We start from the raw sequence: 22,521 nt of genomic DNA on the forward strand, positions 1-22,521 counted from the left end.
CTGAAGAATTTACCACACAGGTAATTGTTAAATATACTGCAAATTTCCTTCTCTAACATCACAGATCTTCTCTCCTATAGTTGTTGTTGAAAGTCCGGTTGATCGAAGATTTTAACGAGCATAATCGTGTAACAGAACGATTGTGTAGGCTCATCTTAGTTTTTCGTGCTAAGTACTGTACCGTTCTTGGTGTAATTTGTGTTACCAACATCAGTTGAATGATTGTACGTGTTCTTCAATAATAACCTCACATTAAAGCCTTCAGTGGTTGGTCACAACTTCTTTCCTCATGCCTGAGGGACGTTAGCACTTTGGAGGGAGACATGTTGGCATTTTCTGCTACCACAGAATACTGATTAGGTGCAGTTAACGAGAAAACTTACATGCTGTAAAGACACAAAATGTTGGACACTTCCAGTCAGCCGGCCGAAGTGGCCGAGCGGTTAACGGCGCTACAGTCTGGAACCGCACGACCGCTACGGTCGCAGGTTCGAATCCTGCCTCGGGCATGGATGTGTGTGATGTCCTTAGTTAGTTAGGTTTAAGTAGTTCTAAGTTCTAGGGGACTTCTGACCACAGCAGTTGAGTCCCATAGTGCTCAGAGCCACTTCCAGTCAAATGATCGTGATGTCTCTTCTGGGTCCCTGCGGAGGTTCGAGTCCTCCCTCGGGCATGAGTGTGTGTGTTTGTCCTCAGGATAATTTAGGTTAAGTAGTGTGTAAGCTTAGGGACTGATGACCTCAGCAGTTAAGTCCCATAAGATTTCACACACATTTTATTTGTCTCTTCTGGCTATACCTCCAAAATTTAGATGGCAGATGTGTGCTCTTCCCTAGGTCCATGCAGGTGAAAAAAATCTATGTATGAAGTTTGTGTAGGCGAAATGTATGGAATAGTAATAATTTTTATAAAACATTTAATTAATTTTTAGTGTGTACTTCCATAAACATACCAACTTTAATTTCCATTCAGTTGGTGTTTCATGGTAAAGGATATTAGTATGCGTACAAAACACTTGCAGGTTGCTTATTTTGTACAAAAACAGCCCAGTATCCGCCATGTTGCCCACACGTCGGATACGGGGCTGTTTTTGTGCGAGATAGAGGTGGAAAAGTGGCTGTGCCACATCTATAAACGCGAAAATCGGAGTACCAGCGAACAGAATAGAAAGGCAGCTGCAGCATCCAATCTGTTGTCAATGTTTTAACGATGTACTCACTGAAGATTCAAATATATATTACACTAAATGAAGGAGGGCGAACGTGTTAGCTTAAACAAAAATACATTTAAAAGGTCTGGTTGCTGTAATTCTTAGGATAATATAATTCACAGCCACGAAGCTCAACAACCAGTAAGATGGATGAAAGACGAATGAGCTTGCGCAAGACAGACTATCACGAGGGGCTGCGTCAAACCTGTTTGCACACTGAAAACCACCATAACAACAATAACGTGAGCATACAGAGGACCGGGACGCCTCGGCTCGGGTCTGCGTATAGTCTTATGTGGAAAGAAATGCGGATGGTAAGTACCGCCGTACACTGCGTTTCATTAATCCTGGTATCTTTGTCAACGCTTCAAGCTCCAATAGCAGTACTCCTCTGACCACGCTTATCTCTTTGGCTATGATATGAAGTAAGAAAAGTACATGTGTGAAGTAACGACCTCTGAACCCCATAGCAAGAGAGAGTTTTTGTGGTGGCATGACTGCCTTCTCGCTGTTGTGGCCCATTCCTGAATTACAACGTGTCTTGCTACTTTGCTACTCGTGTATCCCCCCCTAGACAATAGAGACCCCTGTTATGACTGCACTGTTGCTCACGGCGTCCTCTACGGCGGTTTTACCGGAATAAAAGGAAAAGGAACTAGTGGCACGTTCAGTAGCAGTACCTGAACGCTCTCACCGGGTAGTGAACCATGTGTCGGGAACTTACGATCTGTTGTCGATTAAATGCGCCCATCTATGATGAAAAGCTCTTAACTCTGTGAAAGTTGGAATGTAGTTGTGGTGAAAAGTAACCAAATTGCTGGAAACGATGCACAGGAAAAATATATCGTCAAACTGTTGCTTCGGTCAGCTTCAACTTGTACAACTTCACTTGTCCAAAATCGATGCGTCACGTTGGTAACGTTGTATGTATTCATTTAGATGGGGATCCAGGTGAATTAACGTAACCGCTATCCCAGGGGCTGTGAGGGGACGATCGACAACACAGGAATTGTGATCGGCAGATATCTGAAAACGAGTAGACTTTGTTGGATATCTAGCTGAGCTGAGCTTAAGGTAAACAAAAGAGTTCCAGGATGCCCACACTGAAATGATGAAGCGGTGGAGGTCGAAGAAAGTGGGCGCTCTCTTACAGGAGGCGCCACTCAGCCGTAGCTACGTGAAAGGCTCCCAGCGCGGTAAAATCGTCGGATGGAGGCAGAATCCGTCCCTATTGTGTTTCGATGTTAACGGGTCTAGGTGAGGTATAGAAGGGGAGAATTTTGTGCCATTCGCAGGCAATTGAGTATGAAGATTTCGAGGCGATCAATCGACAGGACTTTTTGGCAGTTCTGGAGAGCGTGATGAGTTCACAGGGGAGGAGGGGTAGGGGGTGGGGCTGGAATGGATTGAAGAGAGCAGAACTTGGCGTGTGGTCGGTAGTCGCTACGCCGATCTGGCAGCGCCGATGGATGAATAGGGAAAATATTACTATGACATTCGAATACAGCATTAGTATCGTACTGCTTGATACAGTCACATCGAATAAATATTTAGTCGTAACGTTGCAAAGCGATTTGAAATGAAATGAGCACGTCAGGATGGTAGTAGAGAAGGTAACTGCTCGACTTTGCTTTATTGTGAGAATTCTGGGAAATTGCAGCTCATCTACGAAGGAGCGCTAGTGCGACTCACTCTTGAGTTCTACTTGAGTGTTTGGGATCCCAAACAAGTCGGATTATAGGTACACACCGAAGAGATTCAGAGGCGTGTTGCTGGATTTGGTTCGATCAGATGTATCGTGAACTCAGATGGGAATCCCTGATCTGGAAGACGACGTTCTTCTCGTGACAAATTATTGCGTGAATTTAGAGAAGGAACAGTTCAGGCCGACTGCAGATCGATACAACTGACGGCAATGTACAATGAGCTTACGGACAACGAAGACAGGATGAGAAAAATGAGAGCTCGTACTCAGGCTTATAGATACTCATTTTGCCCTCGCTCTGTTTGCGAGTGGACCGGGAAAGGAAATGACTATTAATGGTAGCGTATGTGACTGACAGTGTATGTATGTGGATGTAGATGAGTTGGAAACAGCTGAGTAGGATTTGCACAAATTGGCCAAGCGAGGAAATGTGCATCATTATAGGACCAGAATTTAACGTTATCTGGAATGCATACGTAGAACAAAATTGATTTATTTCGATAGGGATACATGGGCTCTACATAATGAAGGCCGGGGGCGTAGTCAGAGGTTGCAGTCTAGTGGAAGGATGTCAGCGTTTAGGATCGCAGCCAGGAGCAAAGACAGGGAGCAGCCTTACGGGCCTTCTACAGGTCACACAATTTTACTAGAGGAAGGTTACTGGTTGGTTGTGTAGCTTCACACCATCAGCGATGACACCACAACGTCAGCAATGGCGTTACCACCTGGGCCCTGTTTCCCTTCTCTGCCGTGGGCAAAAGGATCGGAAGCTATTGCTTCTTGAGATAGAGGCGACACTGTTACAATCCTGCTAGTACCAATTAAAACCTGTACAATATAAAGTATCTGGTCGTTTGAACGTTAGGAGGAGAATAGGTTGCAAGTTTATGTAGATTATGAATACAAATCGCACTGGAGAATAATTTACAGGGTGGTCCATCTGAAGTTCCGGATGAGATTATCTCGAAAACTATACCTCGGGTAAAAGTAGTGGGTAAGACAGGTTCGTAAGGGGGACATCAAATGATGCTACACGTGACCTCCAGCCCCTGCCCCCTTAGGTGTGTCGGGGGGGGGCAACTTTTAAATCTTAAATGGAAACACCCATTTTTTAATTGCAGATTCGGATTCTCCATATAAAAAGTAGTCAAGTTTTGTCTGAAATATTTTTTACACCATTGACAGATGGCGCTGAAATCGAGAAAAACTAACATTGGGGAAGAACTCTGATTTGTTTAGAATGATCCGAGAAGGACGCATCATATCGATACAAAATGTGCGCCAATTCTTTCATTACGCCAAATTAAGCTATTTTTGTACAAAATGTACCCCACCCGCCACAGTTTTTGATGGAGAGAGGCGGAATGGTATTACAATCTCGTTAGGGAACTCTTCACACTTGCATTACTCACCCGACTGTGGCGCTGCCGTGGCCAAACTGCGAACTACGGCTCAGTATAAAGGTCGGTGCAATGCGATCAGACGTCACATCACTTTCAGATTGGGAACCGTAAACATCAACTGACGAATGTAAATTATTCTTTAGCGAAACATGACTCACTATCCTCCTACAGAGATTGTTGATGTTAATTTTAGGTGAATGCCATAACAACTACGCTGCAGCAGCGCAATTGTATGCGGATCGTTTTCGAAACAGACGACATTAAAGCGAAAGCAGTGTTCGACGTCGCACTCAACGAACTCAAAATAGATACATGCACCGTCCACCTTGTCATCGCGAATAGAATGAAAATGACGCTCGTACCCTTACCGTTCTCATCTGTGTTCAACTGGATCCCGAAATTAGCAGTCGTGCGATTCAGAGACAAACTGGAATACCGAAACCGACTGTCGTGAGGATTTTTAATGCACGTAAATATCATGCGTATCATACCACATTGACACGAGCATTAATGCTGACAGATATGCAAATACGCATGCATTTCTGCCAATGGGCCTGGATATGGTAAGAGGTGACAATGACTCTAGATATGTTATGTTGGAGTGTAGCCATCTATGGAAGTGAAACGTGGACGATAAATAGTTTAGACAAGAAGAGAATAGAAGCTTTCGAAATGTGGTGCTACGGAAGGATGCTGAAGATTAGATGGGTAGATCACATAACTAATGAGGAGGTACTGAATAGAATTGGAGAGAAGAGAAATTTGTGGCAAAACTTGACTAGAAGGGATCGGTTGGTACGGCATATTCTGAAGCATCAAGGGATCACCAATTTAGTATTGGAGGGCAGCGGGGAGGATAAAAATCGTAGAGGGAGACCAAGAGATGAATACACTAAACAGATTCAGAAGGATGTAGGTTGCAGTAGGTACTGGGAGATGAAGAAGCGTGCACAGGATAGAGTAGCATGGAGAGTTGCATCAAACCAGTCTCTGGACTGAAGACCACAACAACAACAACAACATGTTCCCGATGAAGCCACATACAAAACAATGGCGAATTAAATCGCCATGATTGTCATTATTGGCCCCCTGTCAATCCTCACTGGCACAGACCCGTTGACAGTCAACACAAATGGTCGTTAATGGTCTGGTGTGGAATTTTAAACGGTTTCTTGATAGGGCCGTATTTTTTTGACCGAAATGTTCCTGGGGAATCTTATTTACAACGTTTCCGCCATAATTTGTTGGTTAGAAACCTAGTTACAAACTAGGCAACGAATGTGGTTCCAACAGGACGGAGCAGCTCCCCGTTACGCTAAAAATGTGCGGAACGTTTTAAATTTACGGTCGGTGGATAGAACGCGACGGACCAATTCAGTGGCCTCCACGTTCACCAGACCTAACATCTCCTGACTTTTTCTTGTGAGGTTATTTAAAAAATATTGTTTATGAAAGACAGCCCACAGCCAGAAACGATATGGAGCAACGCATTCGAAGAGCGTGTGCAACCATACCAAGGGATATGCTGCTCAAAACTGTGTACAACTTTCGCAGGATTGAAGCAAATGGGGATAGTTTTGAACAATTTCTTCATGGCTACTTTCATTAATTAAGCACCCCAAATTGTGAGAGGCAAGGGGACTCACACTAATGAAGCACCCCAACATGAGAGAGGCAAGGGGACTCACACTAATGAAGCACCCCATGGGAACATCATTCTACTACATCCATGTCGTTGTTCCTGGGTAACGCAAAAAGTAGGTTACAGTACATTTTGTACACAAATAGCTTAATTTGGCGTAACGAAAGAATTGGTGCACATTTTTTATCGATTTGATGCGTCTTCCTCGGATAATTCTAAATAAATCTGAGTTATTCCCGAATTTTACTTTTTTCTCGATTTCAGCGCCATCTGTCAATGGTTTAAAAAACGTTTCAGGCAAAATTTGATTACTTTTTATGGAGAATCCGTATATGCATTAAAAATGGGTGTTTCAATTTAAGATTTAAAAGTTGACCACCGCCCCACCCAAGGGGGCGGGGGCTGGAGGTCACGAGTAGTATTATTTGATGTCCCCCTTTGGGCTTACGAACTTGTCTTACCCACTATTTTTACCCGATGTATAGTTTTCGAGATAATCGCATCCGAAACTTCAGATGGTCCAACCTGTAGAAAATCAGTGGCAAAGAAATTATGTTTTATATCGGGCTGTGAATGCGGTATTATGCAAGACAGATTTTCTGGCGAGGATTATGTTAAGGTTTAAATAAATCGGCAGAGGGTAAAATTAATAACGTGTCACTTTGTATTACTTAACTGTGCAACACTTTGTACAGTTAGCTATCTCAGATAATATGATTTCTGCTCTAAGGTAAATACCTACATTCTTGAGTTCTAGTATTTCTGGATGCAATTCGAGAACCAGTCAACGAATCTTCTAAATGAAAGAATGGACCATGATATTAAACAGTATGTAACAGCCTTTGTGCTAATTGGTAGGTGACACTGGCAACCCTGAGACAAATAAAAGAAGAATGTAACTGAAAAGTACAATTAGTTTAGCAGTTGAGGAATCCGCGTTTAACCTCAGCGTGCACCTTTCGTGGACCTTAAATAAGACTTGACATAGCTCTGTCTTCAGCGATCGAACAAGACTGTAGGAGATATCAATAACGTCCCTTCTTAGCAAGCCGTCTTGGGCTTACATTTCGGTGAGATAATGCCCGCCTGTAAACAGCGAGCTTCTCTACTGCTTGTCTTCGTACTTGGTCATAGGGTCGCTGGATATCGCCCCATTTGCGAATGTATGCAACATTTTGGGCTGGGCCTCCAACCACCCTGGGATTTTGACGATCTAACGCGCCAATTGGGCAGAATTTGGCACAGCAACCCGCGGTGATGATAAGGGTTGTTTTGTGGGGTAGTCAACAGCGCGGTTATCAGAGCCTGTACAAAGTCACAATTTTTTCGCAGTCCAACAATTTTCATAGTACAATCCAGCCACTGTAACAAATGTTGAGGATGATGATGATATGATGAGGACAGCGCAGTTACCCAGACCCTGGGCAGAGAAAATTCCCATCCAGGCCTGGGATCGAACCCGGGACCCTGTGACTCAGAGGCAGCGACGCTAGTCACTAGACCACTAGTTGCGGACTGGTATCCCTCGGGATAAGATCCAACAACTCTATTAATCAATGCCAAGCCGAATAATTGCTTGCATAAGTGCCTGAGTTGGAGAAAGGCATAATTGACTTACTCAGTTTGTGAAGCTCTTTCTCTTGAATTCTCCATCCCACTTTTCTGAAACTGTAATCTTTTTTGTGTGTACATGTACATCACGTCTTCCTATTTCCGTCCCATTCGTATAATTCCTTCGCGGTGCGACGTTTTTTTGTCTTAGAGTGTTTTATAATCAAACGTAAAGGAGAAACATTGCACTTGAAATTACAAACCGTGTTATCTTGGAAGTTAAGAACTGGTTCTCTGTAAATGGACTGCCACTGAACATAGACAAAGCACAATACATAAAATTCTGTACCGCATAATTCCTGAACACAGCATTATAAATAAGGTGTGGGAGTGAAATAAATGAAACAGAAGACTCTAAATTCTGAGATGTTTATATTAATAAGAACCTGCACTGCAAGTCACATGATACAGACCTGAAGTGCCTAAGTTCTGCAAATTTTGCTTTAGAGGTAATATTGAGATTTTGAAATGAAAGTGTCAAGAAGTTTACTTGTTTTCTCCTGTATCATTCACTATTGTCATGGTGTAATTCTGGGGTAATTCGCCACTGACGAAGAAAGTGTTCGTCGCACAGATTCATATAATAAGATGGATAGATGGTATCCACTTCAGAGCTTCTTGTACACAGCTCTTCAAGCAGTTTGGTATACTAAAACTATCTTACAGTCTATTCAATCCCTTCGAAGTTGTTTTCAACAGTTAACCAAAGCTAAAAAATGATAGATGTCCTACGCTGTACCATCTTTACCTGCTTTATTGTGGCACAGGGAGGGGGGGAGGTGGGTATGGGTGGAAAAGTAGGGTAATGCACGACGTGCGAATACCCACATTGTATCCATTCAATATTTGAGAATGAGAGCACTTAATAAGTTGCAAGTACCTTTGGACATAGTTTCAAACCTTTAAGAAATTTTTTTTCTGGCTAACAACCCAAAGAGGATGTTGAAAGGGAAAAGTTTCTCGCTTACCACCTTTTCGCTGTTCATGTAGTAAAATTACCGTTTTAGGCTTAACGTTTTAATTTATTACTTTTGCACTACGAGCTGTATTCACGACACTTTCCAAACAGTATTCACGAATAACACTGGATTTACCTGCAAAATTATATCATTGTATGGCACGTAGTACAGGAGACATGACGTCATAAACACTGAGATGCGTAAGAAACTGCCGCATCAAGTATGCCGTTTAAATTCATTACTTCTTTGCTACTACCTCTATTTCCAAACTATTTTGCAGCCACTATCTACATATGCCACTGAATGTACTTACAAAAACAAATGATTTGTGCGATACGTGGTTCAGGAAATATGACTTGATAAGCATTGGGTTGCACGAAAACGAAACTGCAGGAAGAAATCCACTAGAGATAAATGTGAAGTATGTGTAAAAGTATGACTGAAATGTGTTGAATGTGAAACGTCCCCTTTGAACAATTATGCAGGACTGTGCTTAAATAGACACACAATATTTTTAGTGCAACGCAATCTGACTTTAAAAAATCCCTACAAAAGAATGGCCATGACTAAAATTAACCTATACCTTTCACAAATCACTTACCTCACAAAAATCTTTGTTACTCGAACTACTGCAATACAGCGAGCGCCACTACTGCCAGCTAAATAAAAGATTCAAACTACGGAAGGCACTAACTACTGATAGGCATAGTTAGCAAATGAAAGATTTTGATAGAAAACAAACCATGTATTTACCTTAATAGTGTTGAAAAATCATAAGATACATACCAGTTCATGACATCCACTCTTGCAAATTTCAAACCTCCGCCATTTCTCTCCCCACATCCACCACTGCTGGCGGCTCACCTCCAACTGTGCAACGCTACGCGCTGTTCACATCCAGCTGCCGCTGCCCAACACTACAATGGCAGACAACAATGCAAACTAGCCACAGACTGCACACAGCACAGCCAGTGATTTTCATACAGAGCGCTACGTAACGTTGCCAATAAGAAAACAAACAGCCTACTTACATAGCCCCCATGCTCCCCACAAAAAATTGTACAAATTGTTTTGGGCACTGGCCAATACAGATTTGAAAAATTTTTTCATAATTACAGTAAGAAAGATATCAAATGCACACACTTATTAATACAATGTTGGTCAAAAGCTTAAATTTTCTCACAGTCCATAAAGACAGTCCTGATCGTTCATCACAGTAAAATAGCAGTGTTTTTCTCTAAGTCTGAGCAGTAGAAGAAAATGCACACGGAAGTAGTGGATTTCCATGCAGTCTTGAAGAAGTAGTGTTGTCCTTCCAACGAAAAGACAGTGTTGACTCTTGACATGCAGACAGGTATTGGTCCACAACAGAGCAAACCCACAGCAGAGTCAGTCGAAATTTTGAAGAGTATTGGTAGGTAGGTCATCACAGAGCAGACCCACTGCAGTCCTGGTAGCGATTACGGTATTGGTGGGCCACCAGAGTTGCAGACCCACTGCAGTCCTTGTAGAAATAATGGTACTGGTAAGTCAGCAAAGATATAGACCCACTGTAGTCCTTGTAGAAATGGCCAGCAGCCATCTGTTGTGACTGTGCAGGAGCACAATCACCATTAAAGAGTCTTGCGGATAATATAGCAAGTCCATAACCACCACTTGTGCACTCACATAGTTTTTGGAATTGTCCTTAGAACCAGCAATGCTGTCATCCAGTGTCTTGCTGAATTATTAATACACGTGAAAACACTATCAGTCCCTACTTCTCACATATTGTCCATATACTATGACCAACAGGAACGTGTGCCGTGAAATGTAACTTACAAGTTACTTAATTTGATGAACTGGAGTCAATTACAATTTTATAACATAAGAACACAATAACAAAGGTACAAAATAAATCATTATAGAACATAACAATACAGATAACATTTGTAGTAACACAAACTTTACAAAAGAATAGAAATAAACATATACATCAGTGTTACAGGAATTATGAAAATATATCAGAATAACTTTTGAAACATCAACTTCACACATGAGCATTAAAACAGAACAGAATTAATAATGTCTAACATCTTTACAAAGTAAATAACATATTACTAATGCAAATTATATTTGAGGATAACAGTATTCCTCATCATAGTTCATGTAGCTGAGTATTAGAAAAATTCTACAACATAAATCGTATCAGATAAACACATAAAGACAGGAAGAACACAAATACACAAGGGTACACAAACATATAGCGGAATAATACAAAAGGAAAGGACAGGGTTTGTTTTACTGCAGTATTTTGCAAACAAAACTTTCTTTACTTCTTGGAGATCTCCATTCTATACCTCCTTTCTGTTTCTATTCATATTTCTTTCAAAATAATTATTTATCATTGTACAATACTCCTTTTGGCCCAAATCTTTTTCATATAACTACTCAATGCTTTCTTTCCCATTCTCCATAGTCAGTTTCTTATATAGTCTACCCACTCTTAAGCTAACTTAAATCTACTGAGCTCAGATCCTAAACAAAGGGACGAGGCAATGCAGCAGCACAAAACAATTAACACACACAGCAATGATAAAAAACACAAAAGGCGAAGCAAGCAGCATAAATTAGCAAAGCAAATGCAATATTACAACTAATATAAGGTAATGCGCAGCAAACAAGAAAAATAAATTCGTAGTAAAACTGGCTTATCAGCATAATACAAAGTCAAATTCAGTAACATTATGCCTGGCAAACAGCAGCAGCAAATGCAATAACTTATATCTAAACATGACAAAGCTCAAGCAGAAAAAAATATTACACTAAAGACAACAGTGCAGACAAAGGAAATGTATATTCACATCTTAATGTCTATGTAATTAAAGTGGTGCACCACAACTTATTCTACAAAAGAAATTACCAAGTACTTGAAAAGAAAATTCTGTATGCAATTCCTGTGAAGGGGAATGTTTTTTTTGTGCTCCATCGTTTTTTTAAGTACATAATAAAGTTACTATTTACTGGATCTGTAGGCATAAAATATCTATATTAGTACATCTACAAAATTTTATTTTAACCAACGCTGCAGTGCAGCTAGAAACTGGATATTAAACAAAATGAGCAATCTCTCAACTACAAAGACAATATATGTAGGCATTTTAGTAAATATCATAAATTAAGAGCTACACTGTGTAATCATATGTTTTCAAGTTTGAGCGTGTCGTATTTGCGATGCTTTCTACAAAGGCATGTCAATAGCGAGGTTAATGGTCCCTTTTTTTTTCTCCACCTAATGGCTTTTTCTCAAGGTGGCTGGCACACCTGGCCACTCACAATGCATTACGTCACGGTCACATACCTTTCTTACCAAAATATTTATGACAGCAGTTTTCGCTACAGTGACAGTCTCATACAAAAATTTCACAGGTCGAGAATTTGCGTTACAAATGTGTAGAAACAAAATTCTATAAATATAACAGTGCCCAAAAAATTTTCGCCAGCATTCTGATACATTCACGCAGGTACATACATTTCATAAATCTTAAAGTACGATCCTTGGTTTCCAACAACCTTTTTCACAAACCAGAGTCCCTAACCACTACTCATTATTCCTTACCTTATTCGTCGACACTTCTTCAATATTTCATCATAACAGATATGTAGCATACTCAAATAACTCATGTAGCATCAGCTTATTGATCATAAACATACCGCAACAGCATAATACACATAGTCATCGTAATAATAACATCATAACACCTCTGTCAACTCTCAAAATCGTCGTAGCTTCCTCCAATAATTTCAAAACCTAAAAAAAATTCTCTGCTCATGTCAAAAGTGTCATCTGACTCAAACGTACTTCAAAAATCGTGATCCCATACCAAATATATCATTCAAAGCTCTCATAATATCACAATGGGTCTGAAAAAATATGAAGTATTCACAAAGTACAGACAAAATACAATTTCGTAAGTGTGAAGTTACCCAACTGTGTAATTGCGTAAACAAGTGTCACTGATGTAGTAAAAAAATGTTTGTTTCTCTGTTAAATAATCAGGTAGCTGTGTAATTCTGTGTTGGAGAAATATGGTACCGATGTGTAAAGTTGTATAAGCAAATACCATATTAGCTAGGGCTCCTTGTACACAAAGTACACAAAGTAAGCGTGTACCCCCTGAGGATTAATGTAATTATACCCTCAGGTGTTACAGATTATTGCAATGGAATGAAATGTATCAAGGAAAAACTTTGTATCATTGTGCTTCAAATATCTTTAAAAATAAATGTTTGAAGTACAAAATTAATCACTCAAATACGTGTACTGTAGCGCTAAACTGTGCGTCTTGTTGTAAGATAATCTCTGTGGAACTGTCGTAGTTATCGTCCTCTGCAAGCAAAGTTCTGCTGAAGTCAATGTACTTACCTCATGATAAACAGAAGTGAAATGCTTTGTGTATAGACAACTTATTACGTTTATTGCCGTGATGAAGAAAGTACTGTACTGTAATGTATTGTTGTCCTACGGAAAAGGCTGTCTCATTGTAGCTATACTGCAAAAGTTACTACTAAAACATGTTTTACTTGCCAGAATAATTCAGAAAAACTGTGCAGATATAAAACAGATACACCGCAAAAGCAACAATGCAAATTGTGTCACACATTAGTAGCGTCGTGATATAATTGTGTAGCTGTCAAAGAAACGAAATGCTAAGTCATCTTTAATCCCACAGAAAGTACTTCAAATAAAGAATGTCTTTTCAAGTAAACCAAAATGTTGCATTAAAATCTCATTAGCACTACAAGTTCTAAGTATGTAAGCCTGATAGTCGTTACGTAATCGTGCAACTTGTTGCAAGAATGTACAACACTGTGTCGTCTGTTCACTATAACAATGCATTCGTAATTACTGTCTACATAAGTTGCCCAGGTTCTTGACTGGATATTTAACTTCAAACATTGATGCATGTTAACAGTTTCTAAGCCTGACAAAGCATACTAGAAAGGTGAAGTGAAAAGTTTTATGACAAAGACAAAGTTAAAAAGCAGATTATCTTTCAATAAATGGTTTTACATGTGAAATGTGGTGTAACCCTTTGCTCTTCCTAGTACCCAGAGTTTCAGTTTCAACGCAATTATCACGTGGTTACGTCGGTAAGGAACACTGGAATTTTTCTCAAGGTTAGCTTATGTTATTTTTCTCAAGCCCAATCGGCGCACGTGGCTGCCTGCCGGTGCGAGTCATAGTCTGTTTCTTTGTTGGCGCGCGTCGTTATTAGGATTAGGAGACCTAATTTCTACAAATTCACTTTGTCGAGAGTGCCCTGCTCTGTTTGAATCTCGCCAGTTCTGATGGAATTCAGGTCTGTCGTTTTGTCGGTAGTTTACATAGTTTCTTGTTTGTCGGTCATGTGGTGGAGAATTTCTCCCGGAATCGTAACTGCACGCTGAACTGTTGCGTCTGAAGTTATTCTGTCTCCCTTGATAATAATTGTTTTTGCTCCCATATTGTCTGTTTCTATGGTAAACTCTGTCGTATTCATTACTATGGAAATGCGATCTTTCTCTGTAACTATTATTACTCTGCCAGTGGTTGTCATATGGGTGGTGTCTGTTTTGTCACGATTTGCGTTGTGAGAAAAGACTTGTCGTGTCCAGTTATTGTTTCTGTCGTCACGGAATTGTGACGGATGTGACCTGTAGTGATTGTTTTTCTGTTTTCGCATCCTGCGATTGTCAGTGTCAATTTCCAGTTCTTGTAACAGTCCCTGAAAAGCTTCAATGTCGTCTTTGCAACGTCCTGCCAAAATAATGTATCGTAAATGTTCAGGCAATTTGATTAAGCAAATGCGGATGAGTTCTGAGGGGCTGTATGCGTTTGAAAGATACTGATTCTTATGTAACATGTCTTCGAAATATTTCACAAGACTGGAAAATTCAGATTGTTTGAAATGTTTCATCATTATGATGCTATGTTTTATTCGGTCTTGTGTAGCTTCAGACCAATATGCTGAGAGGAAGGCATGGTAAAATTCTCCTTCATTGTGGCAATCATGAATGACCGATCGCATTCTTACAGCTGGTTCATTCTCGAAGTAGCCACACATAAATTCTAATCTGTGTTCTAATGGCCAGTTGGGCGGAAAACAATGAGAGAATTGATGAAGCCACGCTTGTGGATGAATGTCGTTGCCAGAATTCTTAAATGTTTTGAATTTACGTGTAGTAATGAACAGCTTATAGTCAAAATCATCGTGTCGACGAGTCGCATATCGGTCATTGTTACGTCGTTTCGGCGGTTCCATTTCAAAATTCGGTGCACCTTGCCAATTTCTTTCATAGTTTCCGAAATGCGCTGTGTTGTTATTTTGTGGCTGTTCCGTATTTCTACGTCCCTCTTCCCGTATTGGGGCGCGAGTGTCCTCTGAAGTACGTAATTCTTGTATTACCTGTGTAAGCTGATCTTGTACTTCCCGGATTTCTCTTTGGTGTTGCGTATTAATTTGATTCTGATTTTGTTTGAATTTCTTAATTTGTTCGCACTCTTCTGTGTCATTAAAGACTACCGGTTTTGTGTCATTCTGATTATCGTCTACCTTCGTAGATAAATTATTTAGCTGATCCGAAAGTTCAACTACTTTCTCTGATAATGAACTAATTTCCTCCATGTGTCTTTCTGAACCAATTTTCAGAGTATCTACTGTGTCCTTTAAGTTTTCCTGAGTTTTTGCAAGTTGCGTAACCGAATCGGTAGATGCAACTGAGTCAATTTTAGCTTGCAAGGTCTCATGATTTTCATGAACAATAGTTTGCAGATCTTTTATGGCTGGAAAATATAGGTTGAAAATGTTCACAAATTTGTGTTTTTACGTCATTTCAGACTTTTTGACATTTCGATTCAATGTTATGTAACTCAGTAGTTAAATCTTCACGTGTTTGTTCAAGCGTGGTGTCTAACTTCCGAAGATTTTGTTCCATTGTGTCTAACTTTTGAAGATTTTGTTCCATTGTGTCTAACTTTTGAAGATTTTGTTCCATTGTGTTTAACTTTTGAAGCTTTTGCTGTGATTGTCCCATTTGTTGTATTAATTGTGATAACAATGCACTGGTGTCTGAAACATGTTCCTCAGTGCTTTTCGGCAGTGAATTTGCACCGGCAACATTCACATTTTGACAAGCAGAAAATGTGTCTTGACTTATTTGAGAAAACGGTGAGGACCCAAAACCTGAATCTACAGTATTTGCGAGATTGTGTCCTGTCATTTCGGCTTCCTGAGGCGAGCTGTTGCCGACCGATCGATCGATACACAGTGGTGCCTATAAGCTACGCTCGTCGTCACTATTATTTCTCAGTTTACTTTGGAGCCTAGTGTTACGTTTTTCACACGCCATTATTGTCACAAAATTTCACACGATAACACAGAAAAGCACAATTTGAAGAGCAAAAATAAGGGAACACATTAACATAGCACTGAAAATAATATCTAACTAATTGCAAGCACTGCAGTGAAATACTTGGTGCAAATCTACATGCATGCCACAACTGTTTTACTGTACAACAATGTAAGACTGCAACTACAAAGGAAATTCTCTCTGTGATTACGCGCTAGCAATAAACAAAAGCTACACTAATTACACAAACTACAAGAAAAAAATCAGAAGATTCCAGTGAGGTATCCTCGGCTAAGGGTCGACATATGAAACGTCCCCTTTGAACAATTATGCAGGACTGTGCTTAAACAGACACACAATATTTTTAGTGCAACGCAATCTGACTTTAAAAAATCCCTACAAAAGAATGGCCATGACTAACATTAACCTATACCTTTCACAAATCACTTACCTCACAAAAATCTTCGTTACTCGAACTACTGCAATACAGCGAGCGCCACTACTGCCAGCTAAATAAAAGATTCAAACTACGGAAGGCACTAACTACTGATAGGCATAGTTAGCAAATGAAAGATTTTGATAGAGAACAAACAATGTATTTACCTTAATAGTGTTGAAAAATCATAATATACATACCAGTTCATGACATCCAGTCTTACAAATTTAAAACCTCCGCCATTTCTCTCCCCACATCCACCACTGCTGGCGGCTCACCTCCAACTGCGCAACGCTACGCGCTGTTCACATCCAGCTGCCGCTGCCCAACACTACAATGGCAGACAACAGTGCAAACTAGCCACAGACTGCACACAGCACAGCCAGTGATTTTCATACAGAGCGCTACGTAACGTTGCCAATAAGAAAACAAACAGTCTACTTACAAATGTATTTGAAATATGTGTGACATGTGCTTGCGTGACCAAAACCAAGGATTTAAAAACTTTCCCTAAACCTCTACAATGATATCAACCAAATTTGTTACATCTGTTACACTACTGGCCATTAAAATTGCTACACTAAGAAGAAATGCAGATGATAAATGGGTATTCATTGGACAAATATATTATACTAGAACTGACATGTGATTACATTTTCACGCAATTTAGGTGCATAGATCCTGAGAAATCAGTACCCAGAACAACCACCTCTGGCCCTCATATGAGTAGTGACTGGCGTATTGTGACGAGCCAGTTGCTCGGCCACCATTGACCAGACGTTTTCAATTGGTGAGAGATCGGGAGAATGTGCTGGCCAGGGTAGCAGTCAAACATTTTTTGTATCCAGAAAGGCCCGTACAGGACATGCAACATGCGGTTGTGCATTATCCTGCTGAAATGTAGGGTTTCGCAGGGATCGAATGAAGGGTAGAGCCACGGGTCGTAACACATCTGAAAAGTAACGCCTACTGTTCAACGTGCCGTGAATGCGAACAAGAGGTGACCGAGACGTGTAACCAATGGCAACCCTTACCATCACGCCGGGTGATACGCCAGTATGGCGATGACGAAGACACGCTTCCAATGTGCGTTCACCACGATGTAGCCAAACATGGATCCGACCATCATGATGCTGTAAACAGAACCTGGATTCATCCGAAAAAATAAAGTTTTGCCATTCGTGCACCTAGGTTCGTCGTTCAGTACACCATCGCAGGCACTCCTGTCTGTGATGCAGCGTCAGGGGTAACCGCAGCCATGGTCTCCGAGCTGATAGTCCATGCGGCTGCAAACGTCGTCGCACTGTTCGTGCAGATGGTTGTTGTCTTGCAAACGTCCCCATCTGTTGACTCAGGGATCGAGACGTAGCCGCACGATCCGTTACAGCAATGCGGATAAGATTCCTGTCTTCTCGACTGCTAGTGATACGAAGCCGTTGGGATCCAGCACGGCGTTCCGTATTACCCTCCTGAACTCACTGATTCCATATTCTGCTAACAGTCATTGGATCTCGACCAACGCGAGCAGCAAAGTCGCGATACGATGAACCGCAATCGAAAATCAAATGGTTCAAATGGCTCTGAGCACTATGGGACATAACATCTATGGTCATCAGTCCCCTAGAACGTAGAACTACTTAAACCTAACTAACCTAAGGACAGCACACAACACCCAGTCATCCGCAATCGCGATAGGCTACAATCCGACCTTTATCAAAGTCGGGAACGTGATGGTACTCATTTCTCCTCCTTACACGAGGCATCACAACAACGTTTCACCAGGCAACGCTCGTCAACTGCTGTTTGTGTATGTGAAATCGGTTGGAAACTTTCCTCACGTCAGCACGTTGTAGGTGTCGCCACCGGCGCCAACCTTGAGTGAATGCTCTGAAAAGCTAATCATTTGCATATCACAGCATCTTCTTCCTGTCGGTTAAATTCCTTGTATGTAACACGTCGTCTTCGTGGTGTAGCACTTAATGGCCAGTAGTGTAGTTACAATCTGGGAAGAAATACTGTGACGGTGAGAAACAGTGACATCCTTTTGGAGTGGAGGTGATAACGTGGACAGAGAGCGAGGGAGAAGTGGGAAGAGATTGACAGACAGAGAGGGGAAGGAGGAGGTGGACACTGATATGGCTGGAATGAGATGAACAGAGAATGGTGGAGGAGGAGTTTGACGCACAAAGGAAAGAGGAGGAGATGGCCACAGAGAGGGGAGGAGGAAATGGACATATAAAGGAAATAGGAGCGGAGAGAGATAGGGAATATAGAGGGGAGGAGGTGATCAAGGGGGCAGATAGAGGGGCAGGAGGAGATGGTATCAGACCGAGGAGGAGGAGAGGGACTGAGTGTGAAGGAGCAGATGGACAGCGAGGGTAAGGAGGAGATGGAGATAGAGTGTGGAAAAGACAATACAGGGAGAGAGAAGTAAGTTGCAGACAGGCTGGTGAAGATAGGGAGACGGACAGAAAGTGGGAGGGGGGGGGGGATGGAGAAGGTGAACAGAGAGACAGGGGAAATGAGATGGACAGAGAGGGGGCGGAAGGGAGGGATAGACAAAGGGGGAAGGAGGCGATGGAAGAACAGAGTAACTGCATATCTCTGTAATGCCGGGTACCCAGCCAGCAGATAATAAAATGTGCTTCAGACGAAAACTGAAATCATGAGAGAGAGAGAGAGAGAGAAAGAGAGGGGGGGAGGGAGGGAGAGAGAGAGAGAGAGAGAGAGAGAGATAGAGACTGGATGCAGTGAAGTATATGGAACTGAATATAAAACAGAAAGCAACCTAAAATAATAATTTAAAGGGCAAGAGTTTTTTAAATGTTCACTACGAATGCATACTATAATTGTAAAACTGGTAAATTCAACATAATAGCGATAGGTAGCAATTATGATCTCCGAAAAACTCAAGTAACTAAACTAAGCGAAGTTTGGTACGGTTTTGATTGGTGTATTAGCGTAATCATTTAGTCGTATTTAGATGTAGTTCGTAGGGTTTAAATATCTACTTCTCTCTGGTGTAATAAGAGGGTGTAATGTCCAGTTAATAGTAATAGTACCTATACAGGGCTGCCACAAAAATACTCGGAAACACCATTAACGCTTGGTATTTTGTGGAGCGTAACAACCTCATAACTTTTAAACAACGAACCATTGTCAAGAATCACATATTTCGTGTGCCATGGGAAGTCGAAGTTTGAGAACGGTGGAGTCAATTCTTTCTCGTACTGTGTTTCGTGTCCTAATCAGTTATACAAACCATTTGCCATAATCGTGAAGAGGATCCGTCTTTGCTTGATACACCCTGTATGAGGAATACGAGGGGAATATACGATAGAACACTCTTCTGAGTGTTGTGGCCGAGCGGTTCTAGGCGCTTCAGTCTGGAACCGCGCTGCTGCTAGGGTCGCGGGTTAGAACCCTGCCTCGGGCATGGATGTGTGTGATGTCCTTAGGTTAGTTGGGTTTAAGTAGTTCTAAGTCTAGGGGACTGATAACTTCAGATGTTAGGTCCCATAGTGCTCAGAGCCACCGTTCTACGTGTAACGGGGAGGAACCTGAGTCACGTGAGGTAGCAATAAAGCTGCACGCGTTAGCTGCATTTGGTACGAATCTCGACTGTGGAGTTTCACGACATACGCATTTTTCGTTAAATGTATCTCTTGTAGTTAGGAAATCTCCAGGAGACAGTCACAGGATTGATAGAGTTTCGTTCATGTTACCGTTCGTATTTATAGAGCTTGTAGCTGAGTGGTTCATCGTGTATAGATTTTAAGGTGTTCTCTGCGAGGGTGGAACACTTTACCAAATGTTCTGCTCTTTAGTTTTAGAATCATGATTTAATGACCGTAAAGAATTGCATCCGCTGCTGTAGCCGTGCGTGCTGGTAGAGAGAGAGAGAGAGAGAGAGAGAGAGAGAGAGAGAGACGAAGTGGGAAGGAGAGGGGGATACAGGTTACCCACTCCATTATGCGAAACGAGAAACTCCCATGTACAAAACACCTTCAAACATCTGATTACTTTACAAATGAGTTAATATGTTAAATATTTGACGTTAAGCATGTACGCGAGAAAAGTCCTATATTCAACGTTTGTTGGAAGTCCCTAATTGCTCTCATTATGAAACACTGGATGTGTATACTTTGGGTAATTTAATATCAAAAGTTACTTGACTTCTTCATAAGTCTGAGTTTGACACAGAGACACGAAGTGCCAAGTTAGCAAATTAATTATTTAAGATACTTCACACCGTGTAATATTTTTCTTTTTAATTTCAATTCCTACCCTTGTGTCTGCACTCAAATGTTTCTCATTTCGCGGAGATGTAGAGTAGCCACGTTTATTCAGGATACAACACACAGTAAATCAGTGTTAATATGCAGCTACGCGTTTCGGAAGTCACGCTCTCATAAACCGGCTGCTTGTGTTGAAACGATCAGTCAAGAGTACCTACATTTTTGCAAGTAGCAGTCATCTAATTAACTCTTTCGCCGATCGTGGGGGATACACCTCCCACTAAATGTGTTTCCTTACAGCGTTTAAGGGAATGTGTATTACCACGCCTGTACGCTCCTGGCATCTAGTAGCTGTTCGCTGCACCAGCATTAGTTTCTGTTTGTTGCGAAATATAGCCTTCAAGACTGTCGGAAGTATATATCCAACCAAATCACGGTATTTTAATCGTTAGTTGGAAGTATGGCTACCACCAATGTAGATTCTGGAAGCAGCGTGTGAAGTATACTTACCACAAAATTTACCTATCATTTGTGGTCCTTGGGAGGCATACTTACTACCAACTTAGGGGTATCACAAAGCTTTTGGGATTACTTCTTACCACCTGTGTCTAGTCCTGACGTCTTGTGGTAGTACACTGCACCAAATGTATGAAAACTGCTATAACAATCACTTTCTGTTTATCGTGGTATCACACCTGTTGTCGGAAAACATTGCTTCGCTTCTGCAATATCATTATTGTGCCCTGTATCAGCTCATACCTTTATTGCGTGATAAAATTTCAAGGACTGTTTTCACATTGTGGTAAGTAAACTTTAATGTTGGTAACAATTATTTTTCAAATAATGTAAAGGGAAACAAAATAAAAACAGAAAACACTGTTCATTATTTTACACATATAATGACAACACATAACAGCTCACAACAGGGAAGAAGGAAATCCATTAACCACCATTGTTTTAATACCTCACAAATGTGCCGTGGTGATACATGTACCACTATAGTTTTTGGTTCTAAATCACAAAATGAAATTATAAAAATAAATATAGTTAGGTGATCACAATTAAGATAGTATAGCAAAAGATTATCTTCGCTGAGTTGCTACAAAAAATGCGCCCACGAAAGGGTTTGTTTATCTGGACAAAACGCCATCGTCTTTTTCAACTTGGGTTCCATCGTTCCATCCCATTATACTTCCGCTCGTTCACTAGAGTGCCGCAGTTTCTTCTGCCGTGTCTCCGATTGTGATCACTTGTTACTTCAGCTGATTTCTCGTCCTGGGATGTATATAGTGAACACTAAATGCAATACCGCACACGAATTTAACGAGGCACTAGTCATGAGCTCCTATCTATGAAATGGGTACGAGTAGTTATTTACTCGTTACATTCATGTTGTGTTGTGTTATACTGTTCATTCAACTAATTATGGTACTAGATGTCAGCACATGAGACAACAAGTGGACACAGTCGGAGATACTGTTGAAGAAACGGAGGCACATTGGTGAACGCTGGAAAGTATGAACACTGGTTGAAAATTTAGAAGAAGTACGAGAGCCTATAAATCAGATAACATATTTTTATGACTTATACTTCGAGAAAGCGTATATTTCTGGCTAATATACTTCTAAAAATATCTTCACAAGAAACTGTATAGGGAATGGCAGAGTGTCTATCGTACCAATACTGTCAATATTCTCTTCCATTCCATTTGCGTATGAGCGAGGGAGGAATGACTGTCTCTATGATTGTGTAGGTGCCCTATTCTATCTTACCTTATTCTTCTGGACCTTACGCGACATATATGATAGTGGCAGCAAATCAGTTGCACAGTCGTCTCCGTATAGATGTTCTCTACAATTACCTAACAGAATTTCACGAGATCTGCGTCATCTTTCTTCCAAGGATTTGCGTGTCACATTTTCGTATGTGTCTTATAGCCCTGTTAC

Source organism: Schistocerca americana, chromosome X, assembly GCF_021461395.2.
Source record: "Schistocerca americana isolate TAMUIC-IGC-003095 chromosome X, iqSchAmer2.1, whole genome shotgun sequence".
In the NCBI taxonomy this organism is placed as follows: domain Eukaryota; kingdom Metazoa; phylum Arthropoda; class Insecta; order Orthoptera; family Acrididae; genus Schistocerca; species Schistocerca americana.